At 47.3% G+C, this 21,165-nt stretch overlaps 1 protein-coding gene across 3 annotated transcripts in view; it reads right to left on the reverse strand.

The window, feature by feature from the left end:
* NCK2 (NCK adaptor protein 2) overlaps positions 1–21,165 on the reverse strand; it is a 137,771-nt gene that overhangs the window by 57,685 nt on the left and 58,921 nt on the right. For all 3 annotated transcript variants that reach the window (XM_060117089.1, XM_060117087.1, XM_060117088.1), the window contains exon 2: positions 17,006–17,187. The gene's annotated coding sequence lies outside the window, so the exon portion shown is untranslated. The remainder of the gene's footprint in view (positions 1–17,005; positions 17,188–21,165) is intronic.

Here is a 21,165-nt window from a genome sequence, read left to right on the forward strand (position 1 = left end):
TTCCCGGGTGACCGTCGGGGGCCACCTCCTCCATGTTGGTCCCCACCCACCCCCTCTTCCCGAAGGATCTGCTCCTCGGGTCATTGCCCCTTCTCTCCACCATGGCGTGAGTACTCCACTCTCTTCTGGGTCATCTTTCCTGCCCGCTGACGGCGGACACGGCCCATGAGCCCGTCGGGGGGAGCCACCCTTCCCTCGGCTGCCTGGGGTCAGCGCTCGCTACCCCGTCTCAGCAAAACCTCCACGTGGACGCCCCACTGCCCTCCAGACTCATCCAGACAAAGCTCGTCACCATCCACACCAAACCAAAACCAAAAGAAAACCAATCACGCGAACAGCAACCACAAAATCCCACCCCCCATCTCCCCAGGTCCCCTCTGAGTATACGAACATGAGACGACCATTCACCCAGGTGCCCGTCGGGGCAAGAATCCTAGCACATCCCACAGAACGTGGCGTCCCCATCCATTTCATCAGCAAACCCCGGAGGCTCGCCTTCAAAATCCGTCTCAGGTGGGACCAGCGCTGGCCCTGCCACCACCCAGCTCCAAGCCAGCAGCAGCAGGGCCCAGACAAGGCAGCCTTCTCTCCTGCCCGGTCCATCCCCACCCTCTGGTCTGACTCCTCAGCAGCAGCCTGTGGTACCTGCAAACAGACAGTGGGCTGGGCCTCCTCCGTTCAAGCCCCGCCATCCCTTCCCATCACACTAGAACACAACCCGAAGCCACTGCCGACGCCAGCTCTTCCCCCAAGCCCACACGCCCTGCTCCCTGGCACCTCCCTTGCCCTCCTCTCCCTCTCACGTCCACATCCCACCCCTGATGAAACCCAAGCCTCCGCCCAGCCCCACGGCCCCAGCTCATCTAGAAAAGCTGCTGCATCCCCCCTGCCGCCCCCACCTGACAATTTCCCTGCTCTGCTTTCTCTCTTCCTGGCACTTATGGGGGACTTCACGCATATTTTTGGCTGTTTTCTCGCTGAGTGGGACTCCTTGCAGACAAGGATTCTGTCTCCGCACAAACCGAGAGCTTAGAAGCGCCTGAGCCCGTGTACCCAGCAAGCACTTGAAGGCGTGCGTGGACGCTCTGCAGCTGTCCTAGCTCCACCACCAGACCCCCCGGTGGACACAAGACACTGAGATGCTGCCCCCGATGCTGAAGCCCTGGTTTGCGGTTGGATTCAAATTTAAGGAACTTCATTTAGAACAGTCTCACCTTTGGATACCATCATTGTTATTCTACGTAATAAGGGCTCTTCACTCATGAGGGAAGCCATGGAAGAATTCCAATTGAAAATTTAAATTTTATGTCATGCAGTTACTTTGAATAAAACGGGGGTAGTACATGGAATATACATGAATATTCATGACATACCGATCAATAAGGAAGGGTGAATCTTCCAACTTTTTCTGACAACTGGTGAGAGCAGCAGCAGAAAAGGAAAGATGAAAGTTTAGCAAAGCTCATGAAGCTACTGAGAAGGCACCGTCTCAGACTCTATGATATACCTGGCAAAAATCAGTTAAGTACCGTCAATAAAATTCCGGCATTTCAAAACCTTGCATTTATCAGCCCCCAAATTTAAAAATAGGTTGTTGAACACTGAAACAACACAAAATACATATAAAACCCTTCCAGCAGAGTTACAAGAATACAAGACTCCCTTTTATAAGAAAGCATTAACGTTTATACAGAGTGGTATACCATTTGTGCCAATGCGGGCACAGTAAAAGACTCTGTTCAAAGAAAGTCTGGATTCTCAAGTGAGAATTATCGATCTTCATAGATCAAAATATGACGAAATACACTTGTAACGAAACCAGTACACATAATAACAAAGGACTGGTACCTAGAATATATAAAGAGTCCTGCAATTCATGAAGAAACAGACCAACAACTCAATTGAAAGCAAGTGAACACCAAGTCATTGCCCAGAAGGACAGCACAGATGATGAATCGACACAGAAAAAGCTGCACCTCGTCCATGATCTGCGATGACAGTGAGATGCCTTTTTATGCTAGATGGACAGAAATGGACCAGGTGATGGTGTTAGTGTCAGGGAGGCCGGGGGGCAGTGGGAGTCCTCGTATTCTGCCAAGACAGGAACACGGCAGCCCTGCCCGGGAAGACAACGTGTGGTCATCTGGTAAAGCTGGGCGCTGACACAGCACACGGGAAGCATCTCCACACAGAGAAACTCTGTGCTGGGTCAGGGGGCCTGCAAGCTGCATGCAGAGCAGCCCTGCTTACGACGGTTAAAGAGGGGCCATAAATGAGAATGAGAAAGGAGCAAGGCAGTGGATGGCCGAGTAAGTAAAGCAACGGGGGAGAAGACCAACTTCCCCAGGAGAATTCAAGGAAGTGACATGGATCCTCCCCTCTGGAGGAGGTGGAGCGTAACTCCCACCCTCAGGGTGGGCTGCACCTGCAGACGCCCTCCCAGAGACAAGCTAAGAGTGGACAGGGGACAGCTGACAGCCACGCCAACTCACCAAGTCAGATGCCCTGCGGTGAAGATGGTACTTTACCTCCGTGGTCCTCCCGCCAAAGACACACTATACCAGTCCAACGAGGAGAAAAAGAGCAGACAAATCGCACCCGAGGGGCACCCTACACGTCACCCTACACGTCCTCCTCAAAACTGCCACGGTCAGGTCATAAAAACAGGGCGAGCCTGAGGAATCCACAGCCTGAGGACACATGGCAACTACCTGTGACGTGCATGATGCGGGTCCTGACCGGACCGTCCACACCCGCGGGTCGTCCTCACTCTGAAAGACTCTTTATCTGATGTTAACACAGACATTCCTGCTTTCTTTCCACTGTGATTAATGTTTCCATGGTCTATCTTTTTCCATCCTTTTATTGTCAACATATACACACACATATAAAACATCTATAAAGCATGCCAGGAGAGTAAAGGACACTGACTTGGCTGGTATTTCACGCTGGCAGGGAGGGGTGCTGTGGGGATCAGTCAGGAATGGCCCCCGCCCCGGGGCTGGCGCTGGTCAAAGGAGTTCAGGGCCCTTTACCGGGGAACCCATTTGGGAATAAGAATTGTCCGGCATGTTAGTTATATTTTTGCAGGACAAGCCCTGAGTGACCAGGTGTTCTGAACACCGGCCCCCTCAAGTTTTCCATCCCTGAGACAGTCAAAGTGACAGCCTCCCCAGCCCCCCCCCAAATGTCATCCACACTGCAAGCAAAACACCTGTGGGGACAGAACTGGGTCTCCCGGGGTCAGCCTCCCAGGGACAGGCAACATCCGAGGCCCAGCCCTTGAGTCAGGAAGGACACAGTGTAATCATCTTCTGGTTATCAGAAGATCCGCTGGGACCCTACAGGGCCAGGCCCTCCGATCCTGATGGTCAGGACGCATAGACGGGAGGGACTCGGACCCTGAGGGCTGGAGGGGTCCAGTTCTGGAAGGGAAGGCATCGCGAAGGTCTTCAGGGTTTGCAGGGTATGACACAAGTGAAGAGTGGGACTGACCACGTGCGCGGCCTTCCACGAAAGTGGAACCAGTTCCCATCCCTTCTCTGCAGGTGACCCAGATACTGGCCCCGCTGGGCAAGAAAGCCCTAAAAGAAGAGAAATGATCATCTCACTTTCACACAAATAATACAGACTCTGCCATGTGATTTCTCCACCAAGAACCTCCGCCCCCCGGCTGGAACCTCCAAGCACAGAACACAGGGCGTGTGGAGGGCAGGTCTTGGCTCCCGGGCCTGCTGTGATCTGAGCACCAGGGTGCCCGGCGCTGCTGCCTGTTTCTCCGTCGTGTTTGTTGGATTTCTGTGCCTAAGAGCCGTCTCCCTCGAGGGTTATCTCCCTGCAGGGATCAGAAACTACAACTGCCAACACACACTGTAATTAGGCACGGAATGGGATTTCTTAAAGGTTCATGAATTATCTAAAGTGTGAATATATGAAAATCCTCAAGTGGAGGACCTCAGAAGGTCCCTTTAGGGAAGATGGGTGTGAACATACAGATGCTCAGGCCCCTTCGGCCCGCTCCAGGTTGGTCTGGAGTGGGGTCTGAGCATCCCAGGCGGCCCCTCAAGGACAGTGCACATTTCAAGGTGGCCCAGGGCACAGCGGGGGTGAACGTGCCCAAGGGGAGCCGGCAGGTCCAGGAGGCCGATCCCCCGCCTCCCTCTGACCTCACTAGGCCTCAGCCCCAAACGAGCCCCGCGGCGCCCCAGCTGGCAGGGGATGCAAAACCCAGGGTCCAGGTCAGTAGTTTCCAAACGGGTGATCAGGAGGACTTGGGAAGCGCCACAGAAAAAGCACAAGCATCTAGCCTTCCCCAGATTCGAGTCCCTGGAGCTGGGGCCCGGGGTGCATGTTTTCAGAGGTCCCTCCACGACCCTCAGAAGGAAGCAGGTACGGGGATGTCTCTGATGAAGCACTGACACCTCGGTTCTCTCCTCCGCCAGCTCCTCGGAATCCCGGGGGGCTTTCAGCCCTGGAGACCCGGACCTGCCTGCCCAGCCCAGAGTGCAGCCGGCAGGCACGAGGCACCCGAGGCCTGTGTGCCTCTTCTGGAAAGAGGGAAGTGACCCGTGGTGTGTCCCTCTCCACGCTGCCCTCCAGCCCCTAATCCAGCGTCCATGTCTCCCTGCGCCTGCCCCACGTGGCCAACGGGAGAACGAGGGCCAGCAGCCTCGGCCGCTGAAGCTCAGGGAGGCCCCGGAGCCCCGTCCTGGAGGTGGGACTCAGGTGGTGGACGGGCGCCATGAGGTTGCTGCACCTGCAGAGGGGCCTAAGCTGTGGCACACCCTGACCTTTGCCCAGAATCTGTGGGGTTGGCTGCAGTCCTGTCCCTAGAGGCCCGGATCACAGACCCAGCACTCACCCAGTCCCTCCGTGTCACTGTCCCGGAAACTAAGGCCCAGAGGGCAACACACACGATGGGACGCTCAGCCCCTCCACCACGCACCTGACACTTCCTCCAGGAACTTCTGTTCCGAGCACAAGTTGGGATCTACCCACTGGGAAAACATGACCAACGTTCTGCAAAACTATCTTCGTTATGAGCTTCCGGGTGATAAGATGTGGTCATTTGAAGATGGCCTGTAAGCATTCAGCTCCTCCCACAAGACAGGCCTCCACAGACCCAGGCTACAGACAGGGAAGATGCTCCTGCTGCTCCTGGGGTCGACGGCTTTCCCAGCTCTCGCCATCTGGGCACAGAACGTCCCTCTCAGCCTTTGTAAGTGCCACAAAATCCACCTCAAGAACTCAGGTTCAGAGCATAGGCTACAAACGCCCAACGCCTCCAACCAAAGCCAGTCTGACTGGGGGAGGGGGTCTCGTGTCCCCTCCATTTCCCACTCATTCCCTGGGAGCTGGGGGACCCAAGCAGAAAGCAGCGTTCTGCGGAAACACCCCATCTGTGGATGAAGCATTCTGCTTCACCAGCGGGCTGGGGGCTGCCCTGGGCTGTCCTTGACCGCGGCTTGCCCCTGTGTGCCCAGGGAGGTCTGCACACAGAAAGGTGGCAGAGCCAGGGGCGGGCCAGGGAGCCTCCACCCATCCCACCGATTCACGCGTCAATGTGACTGTGGGTCAAGGTCGACTCCAAGAGGCTCAGAAAGCAAATGTCATCTCACAGGGAGATGTGGGGTTGGCCCCCAGTCAGGGACCAGCAGGTGGACACGGTTACCCCTCTCGACAAGCACTGAGGGGTACTGGCCTCCATTCAGAACCTGTTTCTGTTACGATCCTGTTCATTAACACAGCACCAAAAGTCGCTCTCCTTAAACTGTGATCTTTCATGGTCTGAGTTATTCATACTGTTTTATAACCATCTTGGAGCCATACAGTTTCCAAAGAACACACTTGTGTTATAACAAAGGCCAACGGGAAAGTCGATCCTGATCAGCAGAGATCTGAAGCTCAAGGCGCTCTTCTGCGCTCTGCACTGAGACACACCAGTGACAGGGGAAGGTGGGGTCCCTGGGGCCACCACTAACCCTCCACAGTGTTGTTCCTGGACCACTAGGCTGCTCACTGCACTTTAGGCTGCTCACTGCACTTTTCCACACACCCCCTTCAGATCAGCATGCACTGCAGGGTGGTCCGTAGAGGGATTCTCATCCTGCCGTGGCAGTTTAGTGCTTTTCAGCTTTATTGAGGTACACTTAACTGTGCAAGGAGTTGCACATATTAAATGCGTACAACTGGGTGAGTTTGGACATATGCAAACACACTTGGTACCATCACCACAAACAAGGGAATAAACACACCCATCACCTCCAAAAGATGTACCCGATAAGGTCTAGTTTGCTTTTCAAAAGCCTACACCCCCCTACACGGCAATACACACAAACACACAGCAGGAATATGTTTTGCTTTTCTGGAGGAAGGAGGCCAAGAAAAACACTTCACCTCTCCTACTTTTGGAACCTCAAGAGCAGCAGTGCTTTATTTAAAGCTCTGTGTGGCCAGTGTGGCCTGTTTCTTAGACTCTCTCTCTCACATCTGCATCGTCTACATGCCTGGTCCAGGGACTCTGAGAGCAAACAGCGCGTGTGCAGTCAGCACCCTGCAGCCCCGGTGCAGCCGCGAGTCACGGGTCACCGTCTGCTGGGCCATCTTGGCAAGTAAAGCAACCTCTCCTGGCTCTTTTCCATCTTTTATAAAATGGGGGTGGGGGAGACATAGCCACATCACCTGATCTTCGAAAGAATTTATACGAAAATGCCTTTGTAAACTGTAAGGTACAATTCAGAGAATAGTGGAGAAATGACTGCAAAGTTATTAATTCAGTTCTACAAACTGTCCTAAGGAAAAGAACTGGGCCGGGTGGAGTGGGAAAGGATTCGCTTTTTGTGTTTTTAATATGTGTCCAGCCTTCGAGGAAGCCACACTGCTGGGGCATGTCGGCTGTGACAGAAAAGAGAAATGCTTGGCTAAACTTTGACCGTCACCTCAACCATCAGAAAAAGATGATTTCACTGCTACGTAAAGAAACGGTAAATCTCGACTTTAGGCAGCTTCACTCTAGATACAGGTGCCATGGGAAGAGCAGGGGACCCCACACACAGGAAGTGTAGGAGGTCCTTCAGCCTCCACAGATGACTTCCCTCTCAGAGGTCAGTTGGTCAGCGGGGAGTCACAAATACACAGCAACATCTGGGAAGAGCACAGGTGCAGGTCCGAGGCCTGCTGAGCTGGCCCTGGGGTCTTCAGGAGGTACCGAGGCCTTTGGAAGGTTCAGGTCCTGTCTCCTATGCCCCAACCCCTCCCAAAGCCTTCCTCCCTCCTCCCTTCTTTAGGTTTCCAAAAGGGACTCGCTTCCAAACCCTCCTTGGTTGCTCGAGATTTTGCTAGGGAAAATAAATAAATAAAATTCACGGTCAAGTAAGAATGAAAGGCTTTGGGTCAGGAAGATGTGGGTTCACAGCCCACTCTGCCCTACGAGCACAGGGTTTTGGCCAAGTTGTTTCATCTCTCAGAGCGTCGAGGGGTCCCAGGTTCAAGGTAAGCACTCAGGTAACAGGTCGCTGCCATGTCACTGCCGCGGAAGGTCAGAGCTGGGGAGCAGAAGCAACACCGGCTTGGAAGCAGCAGCTCGTGGCCAGAACAGAACACTGCTTGTGGGTTCCACTCTGTGACCCTGGGCAACCCTCTTCACTCCCCTGAGGCTCAGTGTCTCTGCCTATGAAATGGGGGTCAAAAGATCTGCATTCCAGCCACAGATAATATCCTGCAGGAGACACGGGATAGGGGGGGCAAGCACCTGGCAAGTGCCCCGTACATTACAGCTGCTCCCACTGACTCACCAGCTCATTAACTGTGGTAGAATCAACACAGCAATATTTTTTTTTAGCAACGCTCAATACCTATTGGTCAACTATTTAACCAATTATTACAGATCTAACCACTATATCGACTGGAACATCAAAGGCTACGGCCATCCCTAGACATTCAGTAGCCCCTAGAAAGACGCAACTAGTCCAGCTGCAGAGGTCCTACCCCAGGTGCCTCAGGGCTCCCAGTGAAGGGGGCGTGGTGGAAAGGGGACAGGATGGTCCCTTCTATTTTGGCAGAAACTCAACAAGTTACTTTCAGGTATCTAGCCTCCCAGCAACAGCTGTGACCCTAAAAACTCAATGACAGAGAAACGGGTCTTGCATGTGAAAAGTCTTTCTAAAGAGTCTCTGTGGGTGCAAAGTGAGTGACCAGCAATCTCCAAAATACCAAAAAGCTGGGATATGGTAAAAGACAGGAGTAAATTTAAGTCAACTTTACTTAGTATATGAACCTTGGGAAACTGTTGTTATAAAAATTGAGGCTGATATGAAGACAAGTAATAAAAATTTCCTTTACTTAAAGAAATATGATGGGATAGCATTTTTACAAACATGAAAGAGACGGACATGCTTAACTTATTTTCTCCTGCTGGATGCACAATTCAACAAACCACTGCTGCTTCTATAATAGAATGGAAAATGATGTGTACAGACTTAAAATTGTTATCAGCTTAAAATAGACTATTATAAGATGTTTTATGTAAGCCTCATGGTAACCACAAAGTAGAAACCTATAACAGAGACACAAAAGAGAAAGAGAAAGATATTTAAGCATACCACTCCAAAAAAAATCAGCAAATCACAAAGAAAAGAGACAAAGAGGTGAAAAAAGAAACAAAAGAATTAAAAAACAGTAAGAAAACAATTTTAAAAAGGGAAGTACATACCTATCAATAATTACTTTAAATGTAAATAGACTAAATTCTTCAATCAAAGTACACAGAGTGGCTGAATGAATAAAAAACAAGACCCATCTATTTGCTGCCTACAAGAGTCACTTCAACTTTAAGGACACATACAGACTGAAAGTGAGGGGATGGAAAGACAGTCCATGCAAATGGAAACCAAAAGAAACCCAGGGTAGCTTATTCTTATATCAGACAAAATAGACTTTAAGCCAAAGACTGTACTAAGAGACAAAGGAAGGAATCATATAATGATAAAGGAGTTGACCCAACAAGAGGAAATATTTGTAAATATTATGTACCCAGTATAGGAGCACCTAAATATATAAAGCAAATATCAACAGACCTAAAGGGAGAAATAGATAGCAATACAATAATAGTAGGGCACTTCAATATACCACTTTCAACAGTGGATATATCATCCAGACAGAAAATCAATGAGGAAATTTGTACTTAAACTACACACTAGACCAGATGGACTTAACAGACATTGACAAAACAGTCCATCCAACAGCAGCGGAATACATATTTTTTCTAAGGCACACATGGAACATTCTCCAGGATATCACACGTTAGGCCACAAACCAGTATTAATAAATTTAAGACTGAAATCACATCAAGCATCTTTTCCCATCACAATGGTGTAAAACTAGAAATCAGTTACAAGAAGAAAACTGGAAAATTCACAAATATGTGGAAATTAAATAGCATGTTACTGAACAATCAATGGGTCAAAGAAGAAATCAAAAAACATCTTGAGACATTAAGAGGTACAAACAACTATGTATAAGCAACAAGGATATATTGTACAACACAGGAAAACACAGCCATTATTTTGTAATAAATTTAAGTGGAGTATAATGTATAAAAATATTGAATCACTATGTTGTATACCTGAAATTAATATTGTAAATCAACTATACTTCAATAGAAAAAAAAAACCTTGAGAAAAGTGAAAATGGAAATACAATAGACCAAACCTCATGGGATGCATTAAAAGCAGTTCTAAGAGAGAAGTTCAGAGTGATAAAAACCCACATTAAGAAAAAACAAAGATCCCAAATAAACAACCAACTTTACACCTCAAGGAACTAGAAAAAACAAATGAAGCCCAAAGTTAGTAGAAGGAAGTACAGAAATCAGAGCAGAAATAAATGAAATAGAGTCCAAAAAGATCATAGAAAAGATCGGTAAAACTATGAGCTGTTTTTTTTTCAAAAGACAAAGAAAATAGACAAACCTTTAGCTAGACTCACCTAGGAAAAAAGAGAGGACTCGAACAAAATCAGAAAAAAAAAAAAGAGGAGACATTACATCTGATATCACAGACATAAAAAGGATCGTGAGAGATTACTATGAACAATTATATGCCAACAAATCTGGACATCCCAGAAGTGGATAAATTCCTAGAAACATCAAACCTATCAATTGAATAACGAAGAAATAAAAAATCTGAACATACCAGTTATTAGGAGGTTGACTCAATAATCAAAAACTTCCCAACAAACGGAAGTCCAGGACCAGATGGCTTCACTGGTGAATTCTGTCAAACAATTGAAGAATTAATACCAATCCTTCTCAAACTATTCCCAACAAATGGGGAGAGAACACTTCCAAACTCATTTTAAGAGGCCAGCATCGGCTTCCCTGGTGGCACAGTGGTTAAGAATCCGCCTGCCAATGCAGGGGACATGGGTTCAAGCCCTGGTCCGGGAAGATCCCACATGCTGCAGAGCAACCACGCCCGTGTGCCACAACTACTGAGCTTGTGTTCTAGAGCCTGCAAGCCACAACTACTGAGCCCACGTGCCACAATTACTGAAGCCACATGCCTAGAGCCCGTGCTCCACCACAAAGAGAAGCCACCAAAATGAGAAGCCCACGCACTGCAACGAAGAGTAGCCCTCACTCGCCACAACTAGAGAAACCCCATGCACAGCAACGAAGACCCAGCACAGCCATAAATAAATAAATAATTTTTTTAAAAAAAGAGGTCAGCATCACCCTGATACCAAAACCAAGAACACTACAAGAAAAGAAAACTACAGCCCAATACCCTTGATGAACATAGATGCAAAAAGTTCTGCACAAAATACTAGGAATCTGAATTCAACAGCACATTAAAAGATCATATACCATGATCAAGTGGGATTTACCCCAGGGACACAAGGATAGTTCAATACCTGCAGATCAATCTACATCATACAGCACATTAACACAATGAAGGACAAAAATCATATGATTATCTCAATAGATGCATAAAAAGCATTTGACAAAATATTCATTTATGATAAAAACTCAACAAAGTGGGTACAGAGGGAACATACTTCACCATAATAAAGGTCATATATGACAAGCCCACAGCAAACAACATATTCAACAGCGAAAAGCTGAAAGCATTTCTTCTAAGAGCAGGAACAAGACAAGGATCCCCACTCTTGTCACTTACTGAACACAGTATTGGAAGTTCTAGCCACAGCAATCAGACAAGAAAAAGAAATAACAGGGACCCAAATCAAAAAGGAAGAAGTAAAACAGTCTATATTTGCAGATGACATGATATTATGCATCATAATATCAAAAACCCTAAAGGAAACCCTAAAGGCTCCACCAAAAAACTGTGAGAACAAATGAATTAAGTAAAGTTGAAAGATACAAAAATCAGTTGTGTCTATACACTAGCAATGAACTATCAGAAAGAGAAACTAAGAAAACAATCCCATTTACAACTGTATCAAAAAGAATAAAATACTTAGAAATAAATTTAACCAAGAGGGTGAAAGACTTGTATACTGAAAACGATAAGACACTGATAAAAAGAAGCTGAAGAAAACACAAATAAATGGAAAGATTTTCCATGCTCGTAGATTGGAAGAATTAACATTGTTAAGATGTCCATTCTATCCAAAGAAATCTACAGACTCAATGCAATCCCTGTCAAAATTCCAATGGCATTTGTCTCATAAATAGAAAAAACTATCTCAAAATTTGTATGGAACCACAAAAGACCCTGAATAGTCAAAGTAATCTTGAGAAAGAAGAACAAAGCTGGAGACATCACGCTCCCTGATTTCAAACTGCAGTTGACCCTTGAACAATGCAGGGGTTAGGGGCAATCAAAAATCCACTTAAAGCTTATAGTTGGCCCTCTGGATCCACAGTTCTGCTGTAACTGCAGTTCCACATCCATGGATTCAACCAACCATGGAAAGTGCAGCACTGTCATATTTACTATTGAAAAAAATCCAAGTAAAAGTGGACCCCCACCGTTCAAACCCAAGTTGTTCAAGGGTCAACTGTATAGTCAAAACTATAGTAATCAAAACAGTATGGTATCAACATAAAAACAGACCTTGAGATCAATAGAATAGAATAGAGAACACAGAAATAAGGTCACTTAATTGGCCTTATATGGGCACTTAGTTTACCACACAGGTGCCAAGAATATACAATGGGGAAGGTCAGTCTGTTCAATAAATGGTGTTGGAAAAACTGGACAGCCACATGCAAAAGAATGAAACTGGACCACTATCTTACACCATACACAAAAATCAACTCAAAATGGATTAAAGACTTGAACATAAGACCTGAAAGCATAAAACTCCTAAAAAGAAAACATAGGGGGTAAGCTCCTTGACATCTCTCTTGTGACGATTTTTTGGATTTGACACCAAAAGCAAAGGCAACAAAACCAAAAATAAGTAACAAGTGTCTGCACAGCAAAGGAAACCATCAACAGAGTGAAAAGGCAACCAATGAATTGGGAGAAAATATTTGTAAATCATATACTTGATAAGAGATTAATATCCAAAATATATAAAGAACTCATACAAATCAATAGCAAAAAGACAATCAGATTAAAAAATATGCAGAGGACATTTTTGCAGAGATGTGCAGATGGCCAACAGGCATATGAAAAGGTGCTCAACATCACTAATCATCAGGGAAATGCAAATCAAAACCACAATCATATATCACCTCACACCTGTCAGAGTGGCTATCACCAAAGGGACAGGAGATAACAAGTGTCTGATGAGGGTGTGGAGAAAAGGGAGCCCTCATGCACTGTTGGTGGGAATGTAAATGGGTGCAGCCACTATGGAGAACAGTATGGAGGTTCCTCAAAAAAATTAAAAACAGAACTATCATGTGATCCAATAATCCTACTTCTGGGTATCTGTAAAAAGGAAATGAAAACAGGATCTGGAAAAGATATCTGTACCCCCATGTTCACTACAGCATTAGCCATGAAAGCCAAGATATGGAAACAACCTAAGTGCCCATCAACGGATGAATGGATAAAGAAGATATGATACATAGATATGTATATGCGTGTAAACACACATACATACGCACAGGAATACTGTTCAACCACAAAAAGGAAGGAAATTCTGCCATTTGTGACAACATGGACAGACCTTGAGGACATTAGGCTAAGTGAAATAAGCCAGACAGAGAAAGACAGACAATGCATGGCAGCATTTACATCTGGAATTTTTTTTACAAAGTCCAAGTCATAGAAACAGGGAGTAAAAAAGTGGCTGCTACGGGCTGGGGGGATGGAGGAAACAGGGAGAGGCTGGTAAAAAGATTTCAGCTCTAAGATGAATAAGGTCTGAGGATCTAATGTAAAGCATGGTGACTACAGTTGATAATACTATTATATAATTCAAATTTGCTAAGAGAGGAGAACCTAACTGTTCTCATTTTTACAAAAGGATAAATATGTGAAGTGATGGGTGTGTTAATTAACTAGATGGGGAGATCCTTTCACAATGCATACGTGTATCAAATCAGCACAATGTAGGCTTTAAATATCTTACAATTTTATTTGTCAGTTATCCCTCAATAAAGCTCAAAAAAAAAATGATGCCTATGCTCACATTTACATCATTTTGGGTATTCACATCAGCAACTAACAGTGTGAAATCCAGGTCTCGATTACTTTTCTCTACCCATAAGCCTTGTCCCCTACGCACCGTCTTCCCCCCATAACACTCACGTCCTTCCACTCACCAGGCTTCCCTCCTGAAAAAGTCTCCAAGTAGATTTTCAAAAGATAAACAACCTTCCGTACAGCATATGACACTGTTCACATCCTCCATCCCCAGGAAACACCCGGCAGCTTCCCACAACAGTGAATCACAGTCAGTGTTCAGTTATCCAGGGAAGAATTAAACGCAGACTATACATTGCCAAGTTCATTCCAGTGGAAAAGGAAGGGGCTTGCGGCCACGCTCCCCCCATGAGCTCCACTGCTCCTGCATCAGGCAAAGTCAAGCCAGGAGTTCTGAAGTCCGTAATTTCAGAGAGAGAGAGAGAGAGAGAGAGTGAGTGTGTGTGTCTGTGTGTGTCTGTGTGTGTGTCTGTGTGTAGTGGGACGGCGGGAAGGGAGGAGTGAGCTGGGAGACAAGAATACAGGGCAGGGAAATGCAGCCCCTGGACACAGGGGGCTCAGGGACCCCCTCAGGTCACCTTGAGATGCAGCTCAGACATCCCTCCCCAAGACCGCTCCCCTCGGCCCAGCCCCAGGGGTAGGCGGGCTGAGACGGCACCAGCTTGGGGTGTCCGGCAGCGGGGAAACGCTTCCGAGGCTGACCCCTCATGTAACACTTTACCAGGTCGGCACTGCTTTCCTCTCTTTCCAGGACAGGGCAAGTGACAGGCTGGCCAAGCCGTCACTTTTCCTGCGGGCATATCAAAGACCCCTGACCCAGCAGCACGTGCGGGTTCCCACTTGTTACTGCTTAAACGACGTGGGGACCCATTACCCGCTAAGCCACCCAGCCTGCCCTGTGCCACGGGACCCACGACGCCTCAGCCCCACTCCCCCCTTCTTTAAAAGTCACTCAGTTTACCCTGCCTCGGGCACCTGAAACTTGCTGTAAGAGCCTGACTGCAGGTGTCACCAGAGCCCCAGAGCTGTCAGGGTCACGCCCCATCCCACAAGGCCACGAGAAAGAGAGTCCGGAACTGTATTTTACCTATTTTTGTAGCTGCTAAAACAGTCACTGCAGGAAAAACAGCCCAGAATCCAGCTGTGCTCACAGTCAATATTTATTACACGAATGGACAGCCCTAGTGGTTTTCCCACTGGACAGTTTTCAAAACCATGAAAGTAATTTTTAATAAGTAAATCAGGGCTTTGGTGTGGCTCTCATAAACTTCTAGGAGTAATTATTTAAAATTACGTGCATATAAATATTTTTGTAAGTATATCCGTGAGATAATCTATGTATGACTGTCCATCTAGTGGTACCCAGGCATCAACTCTTCTTTGTGTGATGGTAACAGACTTCTCCTGGGCACCTGTGCAGAATATACTGCCCCAATTAAGCGTGTGACTTCCCCGACCCACCACTTTCTGGAAGAGGACCCTGACAGTCACTGAGAGTCTATTAATGTCACCCATGACCAAGACCTTCTAAAGAAGTCCTGTCAGACTCCATGACTGATGAATCACTAAAGAATTCTGATGACCAGATTCCAGGATTTGCGCTAATTCCTAGCTTATATTCCCATGAAATCTGACAAACTGATTAATATGTGACTGCATTTATAAACGACCAAGTTTTAAAAGGTTCCACTTCAATGACTATTGAAAAAATTGAATGGTCATAGCCAAGACTTTTTTATGTAATGGAAACCTCCCAGGATTAGACATGAAACACCCAAAGGCGTTCCACCCATATAAGGTCTGGAAGAGAAACCTTGGAGGGTCCGACCAGCGCCTGGGGGGATGTAAAGCCAGTGAAAACCAGCAATGTCCTGGGGGAAGGGGGACCTCAGGGTCACTTACAGGGACACAGTAAGGGGGAGGGCTTGGATCAGCTGCTGACATGAGCTCTAGTCTCTCAATTCCAGTCTAGGACCCAGACCTGGAAATCATAATGGACGCCTCCCCACTTTAAACAGGTGGGAGACTGTCGTTTGCTCCAAAGAAATCATAAAGGAGAATGCATCATCTTACCCTATGAAACACTACATATTGATTCCATGCCCTTCTGCTCACCACACATCAAAGGGAAATGTAACTGAAATCAAGGTGGTTCCAAAAAAAAAAAAAAAAGTGGTTGAGGAGAAAAACCTGACTTACAAAACCTTTAGTAGTAGTTTTAGACCAAATGAAGGAAAATTCTAACTTATATTAAACTAATAAATCTATAGCAATCAAACCAAGAGATTTTACAGTCCAAGTTATACGTTCAAGAATAGTTTAAAGGCAAACTTATGGTTACCAAAGGGGAAAAGTGTGTATGTGTGTGTGTGTGTGTATATATATTCAGTCATGTATATATGACTGAATCACTTTGCTGTACACCTGAGACTAACACAACATTGTACATCAATTACACTCCAATGTAAAATAAAATTTTTTAAAAAGAAATAGAATAGTTCAAAGCAATTTGTGAATAATAGAAGCAAAATAAGGTTTTGAAGGAAAGCTCATAAAGTGGGTGACCACCCTACACTTTGGGGCAACACGCTGAAGGTGAAATTGGACCTTCTCATAAAGCACTTCTACTGCCCAGCCAGAGCTGGGACCCCAGATGAACTGAACCATTAGACAGCATCTCTTATGACCTACATCAAATGTCCCAAACCATTTGTCAGGGCTAAGAAATGTCTGTTACAACACATGCTTTTGTCCAGTGTCTGTTATGACCTCAATCCACATGCTGTATCACAGGCACGATTTTAACGCATGAGCAGATTTCTCATACAAACCCTTCCTCAGAATCCTTATCTGTTTGCATGTTTGTTTGTTTGTTTTTTGGCTGTATATGATTTTTTTTTACATCTTTATTGGAGTATAATTGCTTTACAATGGTTGTTGGCATGTTTTGATGGAGACTTATCTTCCCAGCATCCAAATTGGAATGAAGCCTTCACTATTCACTAGATGGAGCTCACCCTGAAGACAGCTCCTATATATCCTGGATCACCACCCCCCCTCCCCGCCCCCCAGCCCAGGCGCCACACAGGAGGCTCGGCTCCTCCACACCCAAGACTACCCGTCCGGCCCAGGAGCAGCGGCAGTAGGGTGGCTCACAGGTTGGATGTGCCCACTGCCCTGCTTCTTGGCTACCTGATGCCACCATGTGCCAAAGCAGGAACGGTGAGTCTAATTTTTGAACCAGATCCGTTGGAAACTTACATTTTACGAGGCTCAACAAATCAGAGCTATATTTATTGCCATTCTACTAATGCAGAGTGAGCATCTGAGGCAAAAGCGGCAAGTCCTCCCGTCTGCTTTAGGCAGGAAGCCGCACTCACCTTCGGCACTCAGTTATGACAGAGGACACACACACGGAGCTCCTCAGCAAGTGAATTCTTCAACTGACAGCACCCCCGAAGTCTCCGAGCTGCAGGGATTCTCCAAATTCTCAAATCCAACTCAAACCTCAGCGGAGGATTATGATCCAGGAAATCACTTGTAGAAAAGGAACATAGGAAATCTGAAAAGAAACAGAAAGAACCGTCTATTAGGACCGCTTGCTTCTTTGATTTTAAGTCACTGCTTGAGAAATAACTGATTATTTATTTGCCTGAAACCATTATTTTTAATAGACTCCAGAAAAATGGTGCTTTATATTTACTGACCTCAACCCAAACAGAAACGCCCTCACCCTGCTCCACCTTCCAGGCCCCGGGCCGGCTCGGAGGCAGAGGCCGGGAGGGTTGGGGACCCCTGGCCATAGCCGAGGGACCTAAGCTCCCAGGTGTCTCCCAACCCCCACACCCCAATGCCCCTGCCCATGGCCTCAAAGACTGCCGAAAAGAAAAGAGCAGTTGCCGAGTGGAAATTCAAAAAGCCTGTCTGGGAGCCTAATTAGGGAGAAGAATTACAGAGCGTGGCTATCATTTAGAGACTCCATCTCCTGCACTGGCCGTTCACTGAGAGAGGTGCACCCCTTCCCCCAAGCCACAGCTTTGTGCTTATTGGGGTGAAGATACACAAACTACTCTGTATAAAATAGATACCTAACAAGGACCTACTGTACAGAACAGAGAACTCTGCTCAATACTCTGTTATGAACTCTATGGGAAAAGAATCTGAAAAAGAAGAGATATATGTATGTATAACTGATTCACTTTGCTGTACACCTGAAACTAACACAACATTGTAAATCAACTCTTCTCCAATAAAAATTAAAAAAAAAAAAAATCCCTGCAGGGATCTGAGGACAGCATCCGGAAACTACAAGGAAGTCAAGCCGAGGAGCTGACAGAGGGGACCCGCAGTCCCCTCCCTCCTGGCCGTGGAGCTTGCTGTCACCTCATGGCCACCACACCTAGGGAACCATTTTCAGTCCCAACCTATCATTTCAGGGGACCCTGAGGCTCTGTGGACCTCTGAGGGGGTTCACTGTCATCTTTAATTACGCTTCAGACCCAGAAGGGATCCATCCTGACAGTTCACTCAGACAAGATCTATTAATTCATCCCCAGCATGATGATGACCCAAAACATTAAATATCCCACAGAAAAGTCGAATTCTATTTTAGTCAAATAGAAAAGGATAATTCAAGTAGGGCTTTCATAAAAATGTTATAAGGCAAGTTCATAAATTTTGATTAAAAAATGAATTCCTCTTTATGCATTCTCTGGCATTATTTTAAGGGCTTGCATGATTCTTTTTAAACGCACGATTTAACACAGGACAAGGCACTGGGCAAACACAGCGGGGATACGAGATGGGGACAAGATGTTAGACATACAACAGGATGACGGCGCCCTTATCTCTGCCAAGTGTTTCCAGTAACACGACCGGTTCTGCAGAAACAGACGTTCTGGTATCTGAACTTGGGGGTCCTGACCAAGGATTCTGGTTTCTCACTGTGGGCCTTACACGTGCCGTTCACTGGAGAAAGCCACCCGCTAAACACAGCTGTGCCCGCAAGCACCAGCGCTGTATTAGTATTTTCATGGGTCCTTCTGGACTTAAGTTGTAGTTTTAAATTTTTCATTGAAAAGTGAACATGCCTGAGTCAGATCTCCCCAAGCCAATGCCTGTGGGCCTCTGGAGGGCTGTCTGGGTTGCCCTCCGCCTGCACAATTCTCTCACGGGGGGCGTTATTTAACCCTCCCAATAACCACCTGGGTTAGATATTAACACCCACTTTTATTACACGGGGCTTATCGATCTCAGAGAGGTGAAAGGCTCTCCTTAGTAGGCTCTAGAGTGAAGAATGGAGGCCTCCAAAGCTCTAAACCCACCGCACCAATAGCAAACTTAGTGCCGGAGAATTTACCTGCCCAGTGCAAAAGCATGATGGCCTGGCTCTGGAAGCCCCATCCTCTGACACTCAGTGTGGCGGAAAAGCCAGACAAAGGTGCAGGATCTGAGCTAATAGAGAAGCCCCAACCAGAGGCTCTGCTTCAAGTTCACGTAAAGATGCCCTGGCCACCTGGGGACTGGCTGTGAGAGATGCAGGGGCAGCGTTTTCCTTGAGAAAAGCATTTCATTGACGAAGCGTCAATGAACGAAGCACACACCTTAGACAGAAATGAACACAGAGACCAGAACCGCTCTCTTGCTGGGTCTACATGCAGTCTGCCCACTACCATGCTTAACATGGGTTATGGGCTTATTCAAAACCTCTGTTAAGGATGAGCATTTCAGATCAGGTCTTCACTACAACCTGTGATCAAATGCATCAGGAAAGCATACACTTCTGTGCAGAAAACCACCTCCGACTGCAAACACTGCCAGGTTCAAGGTCACTGGGACCGTGGAGGCCCTCACCCAAGAGGTCACTCAAGGACTCCGCACAGCCCACTCAGGCGGGAGGGGACACATGGAACGGTGCACACTTGTCTTTAAAGCTATTTCTCCACTAGCATCACCTGCAACTCCCCACAGAAATAAGAGAGGAGGAGGAAGGAGTGGAAAGGAATTAACACGAATACCAAATGCACCTCTTTCTCCACATTGATCTGGATCCCAACCACTTTACCAATGCAAAATCCACGCGATATCTGAATTCCCTGCAACAGTGAGGTTTTCTTTTTCTCAACTATGTTTTGGAAAGCCCAGGCCCGACCTGGGGTTCTCCACAGCCTCGGGGGGCGTTTGGCTGAGCGCCCACACTGGCAAGGGTGCCCGGGGTGCCTGCCCCAGCTGGTCTCCTGGGGAGTCTGGGCAGTTTCCTCCGAACTTCCGTGCGTCTGGCCGTCCAGTGTTGGCGTCCATCACTAACGGGCTTCCCTGCAGTGGAGTCTTCAGGGTTCATGAGAGGCCCGTGCCCTTCTGCTGAGGCCCAAGGTCACTGGACACGCTGCCCTGCCTACTTCCCAACCGGCCGAACTGCCCAGAGGACTAGAATCCCCAAAATGCTCCCTGCAGAGACCAGCCTCCCTCCTCCTGACCCGGAGACACAGAGGAGCGAGCTGGGGAGAAGTGCTCGGACAGGCCCCAGGGGACACAGCCCTGGCGGCTCCACCTTCGCCAAGGCGTCGTCCACCTTCACGGCAACCCTGGGACACACACCCGACTATCAGCTCAGGAACGAAACCACCAGACCCCCAGGCCGCAGCCAGGATTCGAGCCCAGGCCTGTCTGACTGCAAAGCCCTCTTTCTCCCCCACGAAGATCACCACTAAAGGGCCAGAACCTCGAGACTCGGGCCAAGGTCATCTGTCGCCACCATCTGTCTGGAGTGTCTGCCACGCTGGGGGGCCCTGCTTCAGCCCCTCAGATCAGGGAGGGAGAGCATCACACGGCTTCCAAGACTCAAGCCTATGACCACACACACCACCTTAATTTGAGAAAGGGGGAGGGGAGGTGGGGGAGGGATGGACTGGGAGGCTGGGGTTACTAGATATAAACTATTCTATACAGGATGGATAAACAAGAAGGTCCTACTGTAGAGCACAGGGAACTCTATTCAGTGTCCTGGGGTAAACCATAATGGAAAAGAATATAAAAAAGAATGTATATATGTGTATAACTGTGTCACTTCGCTGTACAGCAGAAATTAACACATTGTAAATCAACTATACCTCAACAAAAATATTTTTAATAAATTATATAAATAAATAAAAACAAAGGTACTGTTTCTCTTAGATGTCAATGCAGAAAAAGAAATTACTGAGCAACATTATCTGACTGTTGCACACAAGCTGAAGACTCCCAGGTGAGCAGCAGGTGAGCATCACGACTGAACCTCATACTTTATGCAAAACACACCCAGGGAACCACCCAGACCCCTGATCTGCAGACAGAGCTAAAGGCAAATGTCTTTTTTCTTTTATTAAAAAGAAAAAACAAGCCATGATTATTACAGGCCCTTTCTTCGGCCTCTTCCCCATCCCAGTGGGACACCACTCTCCAGACCAGACCCCTCGGTGGCCCAGGTGGTCACCCAGCTCAGAATGAACACCAGGGTCGCCCCCTGACCAGGCCCACCTGGGCCAGCGTAGCCTCGCTGACC

Source organism: Mesoplodon densirostris, chromosome 14 (assembly GCF_025265405.1).
Source record: "Mesoplodon densirostris isolate mMesDen1 chromosome 14, mMesDen1 primary haplotype, whole genome shotgun sequence".
NCBI lineage: Eukaryota > Metazoa > Chordata > Mammalia > Artiodactyla > Ziphiidae > Mesoplodon > Mesoplodon densirostris.